The sequence below is a fragment of the Rhinopithecus roxellana genome, chromosome 11, assembly GCF_007565055.1.
Source record: "Rhinopithecus roxellana isolate Shanxi Qingling chromosome 11, ASM756505v1, whole genome shotgun sequence".
In the NCBI taxonomy this organism is placed as follows: domain Eukaryota; kingdom Metazoa; phylum Chordata; class Mammalia; order Primates; family Cercopithecidae; genus Rhinopithecus; species Rhinopithecus roxellana.
Window position 1 is genome coordinate 68070718 of NC_044559.1, and position 14343 is coordinate 68085060.

Here is a 14343-nt window from a genome sequence, read left to right on the forward strand (position 1 = left end):
GGACACGGTAGTGAGTGTCTGTATTCTCAGATATTCAGGAGGTTGAAGCAGGAGAAGCGCTTGAACCCAGAAGGTGGAGGTTGCTGTGAGCCAAGATAACACCACTGCACTCCAACCTGGGCGACAGAGCGAGACTCTATATCAAATAAATAAATAAATAAAAGCAAAATAACTCAATAAAATGAAAACAAGAAACACAAAAAACACATAAAAACAATTTAAAAAAGAAACGAAAACAAAACAAAAATAGTCAAACACTCTTTGAGTCTTCGCAGATTGGCTCTTTGATGGGACATGCCAACACTTTGCTGGCTTTGCAATTAATCCTGATAAGCTCAAAGTGCAAGTTTGGGGTTTTCAGAGCTTTTCTGAGAATATGTCTTGCTCTAAGCATATGTGTGAGTTTCTCAAATTCCCCATATAAAAGGGTGCTGTGAATATTCTATTTTCCTCAGATCTCTCCCAGTAGTTCCTCTCAGGTTTTAGGCAATTTTTGTATGTTAAGATGGTAATACTTTGCTCCAAGAATCTGTGGGTTGTTTGTCTTGCTGAATTTTTAAGCAATGCCTACATTTTTTTTTCAACCTGCGTTGTGAGTTAAGCAAAACAGAGTCTAGCAACTTTCAATAACCTGTAGGTGTCCACAATCGCAATAAACAGACAAACACAATTACTGACTAATAAAATCTCCTTATCTCCCTCCCAAACCAGGCACCAGGGTCTCAGACTGGGAATGTGAGCGTTTCAAGTTTGCTGCTGTGATGGGAAGAAGGTTGAGCAAGGGTAAGTAAAAATGCCACTAAACTTTCCTTCCATTTAAAGCTGCTGTTTTCTTGTTCCAGTATTCACTTGGTTGCTGGGAACCTTTGACCATGTCAAAGAGTTATGACAAAGTTGGTTCTGATGCTTGCTTTCTCAATATTTCTGTCGGAGGGCAAGAGTTTGGGTCTGTCTACTCTACCATTGTTGTGGTGTTACTCTTTAAGTTATTTTCTTTCTGATATTAGAAGAGCCACTTCAGAATTCCTATGGTTTCTGATTGCATAACATATTTATATCAATCCAATGAAGCTAGTGTGCTAAAGAGGGCTCCCTTATTGACTTACTCCTTGTTAGACATGGAATAGATGGCTATCCTGAACCATTCCTCTTTTTGGCTATGCATAAGCAAAATGTCAATTTGATTTTAATGATTTCTATTGATAAACAGTTAACAGAGTATAGGCAATATTATTCTTGGGTTCGTTAACCAAAATTATATAGGTGAAAGAAAATCAGGGTAATAAGATTAAGATTATGAGCTGGTGTAAAAGAAAAAAAATGTAAATATATATATTTTTTAGTTTTTGTATTGCCTAATAAACAAGGGAAAAGAAAAAAATCCAATAATCAAAATGCTTAGTACAATTATTATGTGAAGACTCTAAATGACATGTACTATTTTTTTCCTGTTATTTGTTGAATCAAGGTAGCGTATTTTCTTCAATTGTTCATAGATTGCCTTTTTTTGGAAATTAATTTATAAAATGTGTTTATTCCAAAACATTCGTTTGATATTTTAATTTCTTCTTGTTTAAAATTAATAGACAAAGAAAAAACAAAACATAATCTTACCTCAAAATTAGAAAAAAGATAAAGAACAAACATTAAAAAAATTCAAATAGTCTTTATAAACCACATATATTCTCTTCTCCCTCAGTCTCATCATCTTACAGTTTCCTTATCACTTAGTAGAAAACAGACTCCTTTAGATTCACACGAATGCACACTCAAGCTCACAGGACTTGTTCTTTCAATGTGCTCCAATGTTTCTTACACAATTTATTTCTTATAAACCTTACTTTCCTCTCTCAAGTTAGAATCAAAATCAGTAGTCATAAATTTTATAAATCTTTTAAGGTTTGATAATCTCTGGTAATCAAATTACTATCATTTTAAGTAGCATTATTTAACTGCTTCCTAAATCCACATACAGTTCTTATCTCAAAATTACCTAAAGTTATTAAATGTATTTCATAATATACTTCATAACATTTCAAAAGTAATTTCTTTTTTATTTTATTGAAAGAAACACAAAGATAGGGCCAGGCACGGTGGCTCAAACCTGTAATCCCATCACTTTGGGTGTCCAGGGCAGGCAGATCACCTGAGGTCAGGAGTTCAAGACCAGCCTGGCCAACATAGCAAAACCCCATCTTTACTAAAAATACAAAAATTAGCCAGGCATGGTGGCAGGCACCTGTAATCCCAGCTACTCAGGAGGCTGAGGCAAGAGAGTCGCTTGAACCCGGGAGGCAGAGGTTGCAATGAGCCAAGATCGCGCCATTGCATTCCAGCACAGGGGACAAAAGCGAGACTCCATCTCAAAAAAAAAAAAAAAAAAAAAAAAAAAGAAAGAAAAAAAAACAGAAAAAGAAAAAGAAACACAAAGAATAAACAAATAATTGTCACATAGTGAAACAGGCATGGAGTGACCCTCTCTCACCATGGATCTCTCGAATCCTATTTGTGGGAGATACCATGATGCCCACAGACATCTGAGCTGGAAGAAAGAACTGCCTGTAGAAATGGTTAAGACAGAACTCCAGCCTGCACAGAGCCAAGAAGGTGTACCCTTGGAACAGCTGCAGTGGAGCACGACTATGGGTATCCATCCCCCAAAGATCACTATACTCCTCTAGGCAATTTTGGTCTTTGATAGCTGCCAGACTTGGACACAGTAGGGCTATCTTACCTGTGGGACAGAGTCAGTCAGATCTGAGTACCACTCAGTCTGCTGGTTTCTTCCAGGGTCCCTGCCTTGCTATACCTACTTGCAGCACAACTTCAACTTGCCAGCAGCCACCACGATAGTACTTTTGCCAGCAGATCCCACGTACCCATTAGAGCACTTTTACAAATGGATCCCTGTCAATGCACACTCCACTCACAGCCTCTTTGGCATGTATTTGTTGGCACACTCTTTCAGAGTGTTGTTGCCAACAGACTGGAACACAATGACACCTCCATCACAGCAGTGGCTTAGCCTCAAGGGGCTAGAGAACAAAGCTACAAGGCCTGCTCTCATTGTCCTAGGTTCAGGACACACAGTCCAGGAGTGCTGAGCTGAGCCTTGGCCCTGTGAAACGTCCAGAAACAAAGCCAGTTCACTAAACCCAGCTTATACCACAGTCAAACCTTCAAGGGTATCAAAGAAGATAAAAGCAAAAAGCCCATCCAAAAGACAGCAAATTCAATGATTAAAGTAACTTCAGCCCACAAAGAGGAGAAAAACCCTATGCAAGCACTCTAGCAACTCTAAAGGCTGGAGCATCCTCTTACCTCCAAAATACCACACTACCTCCTCAGCAATGTTCTTACCCAGACAAAAATGGTTGAAGTGACAGACATAGAATTCAGAATCTGGATGGCAAGAAAGCTCATCACAATACAGGAGAGGGTTGAAACCTAATCCAAGGAAAACAGTACGACTGTCCAAGAGTTGAAAGATGATGTCACCATTTTAAGAAAAAAACAAAATGAACTTCTGGAAATAAAAAATTGTCTACAGTAATTTCAGAATGACTTTTGAATCATAAATAATAGAAGAGACCAAGCTGAGGGAAGAATATGCGTTTGAAGAACAGTCATTTGAATTAATGCAGGTGGACAGAAATAAAGAAAAAAGAATTAAAAAAAAACAAAACAAAACCTTTAAGAAATATGGGGTTATATAAGGAGACCAAACTTATAAACATAGGATACATTGTCATTCCTGAAAGAGATAGAGAGAGAGCTAGCAACTTGATAGGGAGAGAGTGAATATATTTGAAGATATTGTTCACATAATTTCCCCAATCTCACTAAAGAGGTCCACATGCATATTCAGGAAATGTAGAGAACCCCTGAGAGGTACTATGTAAGAAACCATCACCAAGGCATAGATAACAGATTCTCCAAAGTCACTGCAAAAGTGAAACTTCTTAAGGGCAGCTAGAGAAGGAGCAGGTCATGTACAAAGGGAATCTCATCACTGGACATATAAGAAAAAAATCTTACAGGCAAGAAGAGATTAGAGGCTTACACTCAGTGTCCCTTAAGAAAATAAATTCTAACCAAGAACTTTATATCCAGCCAAATGAAGTTTCATAAGCAAAAAGGAATAATATCCTAATCAGACAAGCAAATGATAAGGTAATTTATCACCACAAGGCCTGCTTTTCAAGAGGTCCTCAAAGGAGTGTTAAACATGAAAATGATAGATCACTCGCAGTCACTACAAAAACAAGCTTAGGTACATAGACCACTGATAATATAAAACAACTATACCATCAAATCTACACAACAAACAGCTAACAACACAATGACAGGATGAAATTCTTACATATCAATAGTAACCCTGAATGTAAATTGCCTAATGCTGCATTTAAAAGCTACAGGTCAGGTACAGTGGCTCACGCCTGTAATCCCAGCACTTTGGGAGCCCGAGGCTGGTGTGCCACTTGAGGTCAGGAGTATGAGATTAGCCTGGCTAACATGGTGAAACCCTGTCTCTACCAAAAATACAAAATTAGCTGGGCGTGGTGGCATGTGCCTGTAATCCCAACTACTCATGAGACTGAGGCAGGAGAATCACTTGAACCCAGGAGGCAGATGTTTCAGTGAGTCAGAACTGCAACACTGCACTCTAGCCTGGGCAGACTAGAGTGAGACTCTGTCTCAAAAACAAACAAACAAACAAACAAACAAACAAAACACAGAGTGGCAGATTGAATAAAAAATCAAGACCTAACTGTATGCTGTCTTCAAGAGATCCATCTCACATGAAATTATACCCACAGGCTCAAAGTAAAGGATGGGGAAAGATCTAAGATCTATCACACAAATGGAAAGCAATAAAGAACAGGAGCTGCTATTGCTGTTTTAGTCAAAATCAACCAATAACAAACAAAAGGGACAAAGGAGGACATTACATAATGATAAAGGGTTCAATTCAATGAGAAGATGTATACACACACACATACACACACACACACACATGACATTGGAGAACCTAAATTCATAAAACTAGTTCTTACAGATTTACAAAGAGACTTAAATAACCACACAATAATAGCGGGAAACTTCAACATCCCACTGACAGTGTTAGACAGATCATTGAAGCGGAGCAGTAACAAAGATATTCAGGACCTAAACTTGACACTTGACCAAATAGACCTAACAATCACCTAAAGAATACTCCACTCAATAATAGACTGTACATTCTTCTCATCTATACATGGTACATATTCTAAGATTGACTACACACTCAGTCATAAAGCAATTTTCAAACAAATTCAAAAACCTCAAATCATACTAACCCCACTCTTGCACCACAGCACAATAAAAATAGAGATTAATGTTAAGATTTCTCAAAACCATACATTTACATGGAAATTACGGTTTCTCAAAACCATACAATTATATGTGCCTAGGGGAGCTGTTATGGGTGCTTTCTTTCACTTGACCCACCCTTTCTTTGCCAAGGGCAGAGAATGTAAAGGGGGTAAATTCAGTGTCCACAGGGCCCTGCAAAGGTAATCTTTCTTTCCATCTGTCTGCTGAGGGAGCCCTCTTCTCTAGCTCCTTGCCTCTGTTCATGCCCGTTGTTTTGGAAAAGGATGGTCTCTTTGTCTTAAGGCTTTGTGATACAGTCATCTCCAGTTAGAACTGACACCTGTTTCTTTCTTAATAGTGCTTGGGTTAATTATAGGTAGTCGGGAGCCCTCTCATGTGCGGAATGTCTGGTAGATTTCCTGCCAGGCTGGGTGGTTATACTGCTTTATAAATTTCTAAGAACCTCCTTATTTCTCTTTCCTAAAGAATTCTGCAGAATTATTTGACAATATATGTACGGACCATGTTTTCTTGTGGAGTACACTCTGTTTTGGTTTCTCTTTTTAAATCTAGTGTCTGTTTGGGAGGAGATGAACATATGTTGTCTATTATATTTGCTCTGCTGGATTTTTTTGTTTGTTTGTTTGTTTGAGACAGAGTCTTGCTCTGTCGCTCAGGCTGGAGTGCAGTGGCACAATCTCATCTTACTGCAAGCTCTGCCTCCCGGGTTCATGCCATTCTCCTGCCTCAGCCTCCTGAGTAGCTGGGACTGCAGGCACCCGCCACCAGACCCGGCTAATTTTTTTTGTATTTTTAGTAGAGACAGGGTTTTACCATGTCAGCCAGGATGGTCTCGATCTCCTGACCTCACAATCCACCTGCCTTGGCCTCTCAAAGTGCTGGAATTACCAGTGTAAGCCACTGTGCCTGGCCCTGCTTGATTATTTAAGTGTAATTTGATTAGCTGTCTTATTGGTTATTTAATAAGATTAGTCTATTAATTAAAGTTTGATAATTAAAACAAAACACAACAGCCTGCTCCTGAATGACTTTTATGGGAAGAATAAAATTTAGGAAGAAATCAAAAAAAAAATTTTGAAATGAATAAAAATAAAAATACAACATATCATAATCTCTGGGACATAGCTAAAGCAGCATGAAGGAGAAAGTTTATAGTGCTAATTGCCTATATCAAGAAGTTAAAAAGATATCAAATTAAATACCTAACATCACACATAAAGGAACGAAAAAAACAAGAGCAAACCAACCCCAAAACAAGCAGAATAAAATAGGTAACCAAAATCAGAGATGAACTGAATGAAATTCAGATGTTAAAAATTTATACAAAATGTCAAAGAAAACAAAAGTTGTTTATTTGAAAGAAAGCATAAGATTGACAGATCACTAGTTAGATTTAAAAAAAAGAGAGAGAGAGAGAGAAGATACAAGTAAACACAACTGGACATGAAAAGTTGGTCTTACTACAGATCCATTGAAATACGGAACACCCTGAGATACTCTTTTGAACACCTCTATGAACACAGACTAGAAAATCTAGAAGAAGTGAATCAATTTCTGTAAACTTTCCAACCTCTCAAGATTGAACCAGGACAAAATTAAAATCCTGAAGAGGCCAATAATGCATTTCAAAATTGAATCAGTAATAACAAACCTATCAGTCAGAAAAAGCCCTGGACCAGATAAATTCACACCACAGTTCTAGTAGATATATAAAGAAATCCTGTTAACAATCATACTGAAATTATTCCAAAAAATCAAGGAAGAGGGAAACCTCCCTAACTCATTCTGTGAGGCCAGCATTATCCTGATACCAAAATCTGGCAGAGATACAACAAAAAAGAAAACTTTAGGCTAATATCCTTGATGAACGTTGATGTAAAAATCCTCAACAAAATACTAACAAACTGAATCCAGCAGTACATCAAAAAGCTTATCCATCATGATCATTTAGACTTCATCTCCAGGATGCAAAGTTGGTTCAACTTAGGCAAATACATAAAGTGATATATCACATGACAGAACTAAAGGCAAAACCCACATGATTATCTCAATAGATGCAGAAAAGACTTTTGATAAAATTGAATGCCACTTCATATTAAAAACTCTCAATAAACTAGGTATTGAAGGAAATGCCTCAAAATAATAAGAGCTATCTATGACAAACCCACAGCCAATATCATACTGAATGGGCAAAACCTGGAAGCATTCCCTCGGAGAATGGAAACAAGACAAGGATGCTCACTCTCACCACTCTTATTCAACATAGTAAAGGAAGTCCTAGCTGGAGAAATAAATAAGATACATCCAATTAGGAAGAGAAGAAGTCAAACTATCTCTGTTCATGGATAACATAATTTCATGCCTAGGAAAATCCTTTTGTCTTTGCCCAAAGGCTCCTAGAACTAATAAACAGTTTCAGTAAAGTTTCAGGATATGAAATCAATATACAAAAATCATTAGCATTTCTTTACCTCAATAATATATAAGCTGAGTACCAAATCAATAATGCAATCACATTCACAATAGCCAAAATAAAAAGACTAAAATATTTAAGAGTACAGCTAACCAGGGAGATGAATGATCTCTACAACAAGAATTACAAAACACTGTTGAAAGAAACCAGACACAACACAACAAATGCTTATGGATAGAAAAAAATCAGTATTGTTAAAATGGCCATACTGGCCAAAGCAATTTACAGATTAAATGTTATTCTTGTTAAACTACCAATGTCATTTTTCACAGAATTAGAAAAATATTCTAAAATTCATATAGAACTAAAATGGAGCAGAAGTCATCAAAGCAATCCTAAGCAAAATGAACAAAGCTGTAAGTTATCTACATATTCTATTGATAGTTTCTTTTGCTGTGCAGAAGCTCTTTAGTTTAATTATGTCCTGTTTGCTTTTTTGTTTTTGTTGCAATTGTTTTTAGAGAATTCATCACAAAATCTTTGCTAAGTCCTATATGCAGGACCTAGAGGCATCACAATACCCTACTTGAAACTATACTACAAGGTTACAGTAACTTAAAAAGTACTGTACCGATACAAAGACAGACACATAGACCAATGGAACAGGTAAAGAAGCCAGAGATAAATCCACACATTTATAACCATCTGATCTGCTGCAAAATTCACAATAACAGGTAATGGGGAAAGGAATTCCTACGTGACAAATTGTGCTTGGATAACTGGCTAGTCATATGCAAAAGATTGAAATTGGACCTCTTCCTTATACCATATGCAAAAATCAACTCAAGATATATTAAATAATTGAATCTTTAAAGATGTGAGTAAGGCATCAAACTATAAAAATTCTAAAAGAAAACCTATAAATTACCATTCCGCATATAAGACCTAGCAAAGATTTTGTGACGAATTCTCTAAAAACAATTGCAGCAAAAACAGAAACAAAAAAGCAAACAGGATGTAATTAAACTAAAGAACTTCTGCACAGCAAAGGAAACTATCAACAGATTACATAGACAACTTACAGAATGGGAGAAAATATTTGCAATCTGTGCATCTGACGAAAGACTAATATCCAGAATCTATAAGGAACTTAAGAAGCAAAAATCAATCAAGCCTATTAAAAAAAATGGGCAAAGGATATGAATGGATGCTTCTCCAAAGAAGACTTACCAGCAGCCAACAAGCATATGGAAAAATGCTCAACATCACTAATTATTAGAGAAATGCAAATCAAAACCACAATGAAATACTATCTCACACAAGTCAGAATGGCTGATATTTAAAAAGTCAGAAAATAATAGATATTGTGGAGACTGCAGAGAAAAGGGAGGACTTATACACTACAGGTGGAAATAAAAACTAGTTCAGCCACTGTAAAAAGCAGTGTGAAGATTTCTTAAAGAACTTAAAACAGAACTACCATTTAACCCAGCAATCCTATTACTGGGTATATACTGAAAAGAAAAGAAATTATTCTACCAAAACACATATGAACTCTTACGTTCCTCACAGCACTACTCACTGATAGCAAAGACATGGACTCAACCTAGATGCCCATCAATGGTGAACTGAATAAAGAGAATGTGGTATATTTATTCCATGGACTACTGAGCAGGCATAAACAAAAAAAAAGCAAAATCATGCCCCTTGAAGCAACATGGATGGAGCTGGAGGCCATAATCGATGCTGGAACAGAAAACCAAATATCTCATGTTCTTACTTATAAGGGGGAGCTAAACATCGAGCACACATGGACACAAAGACAGGAACATCAGAAACTGAGGCCTTCTTCAGTTTGGAGGGTGGACGAGGGCGAGGGTCAAAAAATTACCTGTCAGGTACTATGCTTACTTGTGGGTGATGAAATCATTTGTACACCAAACCCCAATGATTCACACATTTACCGATACAAGAAATCTGCATATGTACCCCGTGATCATAAAACACAGGTGGAAATAGGAAAAAAAAAGAAAAAAATTGTCACATAAATAAATGTTATGTTGAAAACATTGTTATTTTCCCTCCCTAAAACATTCTTTCCCTTCACCTTAGTTTGACTGACAGTCATCAAGTCTCAGCATGAATATAATTTTCTTCACGATATTTTCTTTTTCTTTTTTGAGACGGAGTCTCGCTCTGTTGCCCAGGCTGGAGTGCAGTGGCCGGATCTCAGCTCACTGCAAGCTCCGCCTCCCGGGTTCACGCCATTCTCCTGTCCTCAGCCTCCCGAGTAGCTGGGACTACAGGCGCCCGCCACCTCACCCGACTAGTTTTTTGTATTTTTTTAGTAGAGACAGGGTTTCACCGTGTTATTAGCCAGGATGGTCTCAATCTCCTGACCTCGTGATCTGCCCATCTCGGCCTCCCAAAGTGCTGGGATTACAGGCTTGAGCCACCGCTCCCAGCACGATATTTTCTGAGTTGTTATTTATCATTAGTTGTATATGCAACATTCTCCCATAGTACTCTCAACATCTCTCTTTTTCTTTTTTTATCATAGTATAATATCGTTGCTTGCTATCGAACAATCTCCATTTAGCAAAAGTCTGAGAAAGAGAATTGGGACTGCTGTCTTTGTCATCATTGTATATCAGCACATTAAATTGCTCAGTAAACACTTTCAAGGATAAAAACAGTATCCAACTTAACCGAATAATATGCTTTCTTTTTTTTTTTTATTAGTAAACAACGTCTGGGTTAAAGTTAGTAGGGTGGTAGTAAAAGTTTATTAACTGGCTATTGAAAAAATATGTTTATTATAAATTTGGAAAAGACTATCATATTCATTATAAGAGATTATTATAAAGTGTTATATTTTGTTATAAAATGGAAAGTATATCAATATATGTACATTCATTATAAATTTTACTGAATAAAAAGCATAATATGATTTAACAAAAATAACATCTATAATACTCTTTACTGTAAATTCCATAGAGCTAATTGATACTTACAATTGGCTTTTATTGTTTCTGAGAGATAATTTTATTCATAGAAAAACTGTTATAATTAATTAACATATGTAGTTTTGGTAAGAATACTGGTTGATATTCTCCTATACATTAATTAGTAAGACAAGGGAGAAGTAAAATTAAAAAGAAGTATGCCAGAATGTCTCTTGTCCACTAATAACGTGAATGACTTATTTATGAATCAGAGAGTAGTTCTAGAATATTGAAATAAAACTTTTTGAGTTTTTTATTCAAAATGTGATCGCTGCAGACACAACATACTTTTGGTTTTAATCTGTTTTATAAATAATTTTTCCTCATGATAGGCTTAATTCTGAATAAATAACAAAATAGAAAATTAAGCCCCTAATTATAGAATTTGCCAGTTTGTGTACTGTAAGTACTCCCACTGTTGCCAATTTCAAGCTTATGATGTTACGTCTCTGCATAAAGTTGGGAGAAGTATCATACCATTATATAGCATTTTCACCGCTCAGGTATGATGAGCATAAATAACCTCAGAAGCATTAATAATTACAAAACATAAAATAACTAAAACAATGAATTTTAAGTATATATTTTATTTTTAAAATAAAATTTATTAAAATATGTTTATATAATATAATTTTAATAATGGTTACATTTTAAAATCAGCTCAGAAAATTCCTAAAACTTTAACAATTTGCTCTTGTTAGGGTGGTATATGCCAGTTCCAGCACACCGATGGAAATCATTACATATATGTAATTTTAATAGAGTGAATTCAATTATCATTGAAGTATTTATTAATTGTAGTATGCTATAGTTAATCGGATTAGTCCCCCCAAATACTGTTCTTTTTATTTCTAAAAATGTATCATTCCTATGTATTTACCAATTCAGAAAATCTAAATTCTAAAACTCAGGGATTTTTGAAAGCATAGTCTTAAAAAAAATCTTCCTTTATTCTCTTTCTTTGTCTCTCTTCTGTTCTCTTTTCCTTCCTTTCTTCTTTCATTGATTCACAGATCTCTTTGAAAATAGGTTCTTGGTTTCCATGACAATACAAGAACACACAATAGTACTCATACTGTTTAAAAGCTTTAATGCTCCCACCCAACCTCTTCTGTGTTATCACTATAGACCTGTTAACCTGGAAAATCAAAGGCTGCACCTGTAATCCCAGCACTTTGGGAATCTATACAGAATGATTGCTTGAGCCCAAGAATTTGAGACAAGCCTGGGCAACACAGGAAGACCCTATGTTTACAAAAATTTATTATTATTATTATTATCATTATTATTATTATTTGAGACGGAATCTCATTCTGTCACCCAGGCTGGAGTGCAGCGGTGCAATCTTGGCTCACTGCAACCTCCGCCTCCTGGGTTCAAGCGACTCTTCTGCCTCAGCCTCCCTAGTAGCTGGGACTGCAGGTGCACGCAACCATGCCTGGCTAATTTTTGTAATTTTAGTAGAGAGGGGGTTTCACCATATTGGCCAGATTGGTCTCAAACTCCTGACCTTGTAATCCGCCCACCTCGGCCTCCCAAAGTGTTGGTATTACAGGCTTGAGCCACCGAACCCAGCCCCAAAATTATTTTTTAAAATTAAGTTACTCACTTATCATCAGAGTTCTTTAAAACATTAATTATATAATTAGATAACCAAAAATCTTACCTCTTAAACTGCTTGGAGCCTCAGTTGAGGTTTCCAAAGCACTGGTCATTTCCCTCAGTTTTGTTGGCTGTCAGTGTTGTAATAAAAACACCTCCTGTATTGTGTGTATATGGCAATTTTAATGAAATTTTTAAAAATTAAGATAGAGACCAGTTGAGGTGACTCACACCTGTAATCCCAGCACTTTGGGTGGCCAAGGCAGGAGGATCATGAGGTCAGGAGTTCGAGACCAGCCTGGCAAACATGGTGAAACCCCATCTCTAATAAAAATAAAAAAAATTAGCTGGGTGTGGTGGCGCATGCCTGTAATCAATCCCAGCTACTTAGGAGGCTGAGGCAGGAGAATTGCCTGAACCTAGGAGGTGGAGTTTGCAGTTAGCCAAGATCGCATCACTGCACTCTAGCCTGGGTGACAGAGCAAGACTCTGTCTCGAATTAAAAAAAAAAAAATGAGATAGAGATTTAAGATGTTTTCTAATGATTCAAAGTGGTTCTTTGAATGCAGGGATCTTGCAACGTTAACCATTGTTTGACAAGCAAGTTGTTCAGGTGAACAAGCTATTATTCAAATAAATTAATTTTCAGAAATTTCATGAAGCAAAAAGTGAAGTTATTTGTTGATTAAAAGTCACATCTTCTTAAGAATAATTTATTTGATAAAATAGTGAAGTCATGTTGACAAAGGTGACCTTCATTATTTATCCTGATAGTTAATCTGTATAGGTACAGATGGTCTCCATTTGCATCCGCAAAACCCAATTAACTGGTACCAGACAAGTCAAATAATTTAAAAAATTTGCTTACAGTTGAAATTAGAAGTAGTGACCAGATCAGTGTAAAACAATGTGTGTTTACATGAATTCTTTCTAATCCCTAGAATGAGATTTCAATTTCCTTTACTCTAGGATTCCACATATGACTGAATACTATTTTTAAGAGGGACTATGTCTACATTTTAACAAACACTTAAAAGTTAGAGATCAGTGATAATTTTAATATATCATGGGTTGCCTATTCATGAGTAACATTGTAAAGCTGAATATATACGTGGAGATTGTGGCTCTAATTGAGCAATGAATTCTGTATGTATAATGTTACTATTTTTAATCTTTACTTTTTTGTCAACAGATTTCCCCTTCAGCATGTCAGGCTTCTGTGAATTAGTTTCATACAAAAGCAATTATAAAATAATGAAACAGGAAGGAGATTTATCACTGCTCTGCAAATTTCTTCCTAAATAAAATTTCTTTTTATATTCATTCTGCATGTCAAAATTGTTTGTATTTTTGCATAGAGCCCTAGAAATATCAAGGATCTAAGACTAGAAGAGATCGATACATTGTAAAAATCCAGATTAAAAACAAAACATATCACTGAAGGCAGACTAGTAATTTTATACTCATTCAAGTAAATGTTTATTTTAAACTATTTAGTATGTATCTAAAGGAGAAACTGAGTTATTCTGAGAGCAAGAGTAGAATGAGAAGCCTAGAATAGCAGTTGTAGTCAGAGTAGCATCACTTTTCCCAAAGAAATTCACTTCTGGATTCAAAATTGAACTCCAATTCAGCAAAATAACACAGTAATAGTCAACATAACCAGACTGATTTTACTAGAAGATTGTTTAGATATACTCTGTTTCTATATAAGTTCCTGTGTTCTTATCCCTCATTCATGCAGATTATTTGAGAATACCATAAAACATGAAAAAAATTCTTCTCAAATAAATATTTATTATCCCATCATATACTGCAGTATTTAGCATGGTTATGAACTGGCACACAGGAACCTATACTAACAGCCTCACTGTTGAGTCTGTTCCAAGAAGAGATTCCATAGTTACCTTATTTTTTGGACACTAGCACATTGCCTTATAGCCTGTG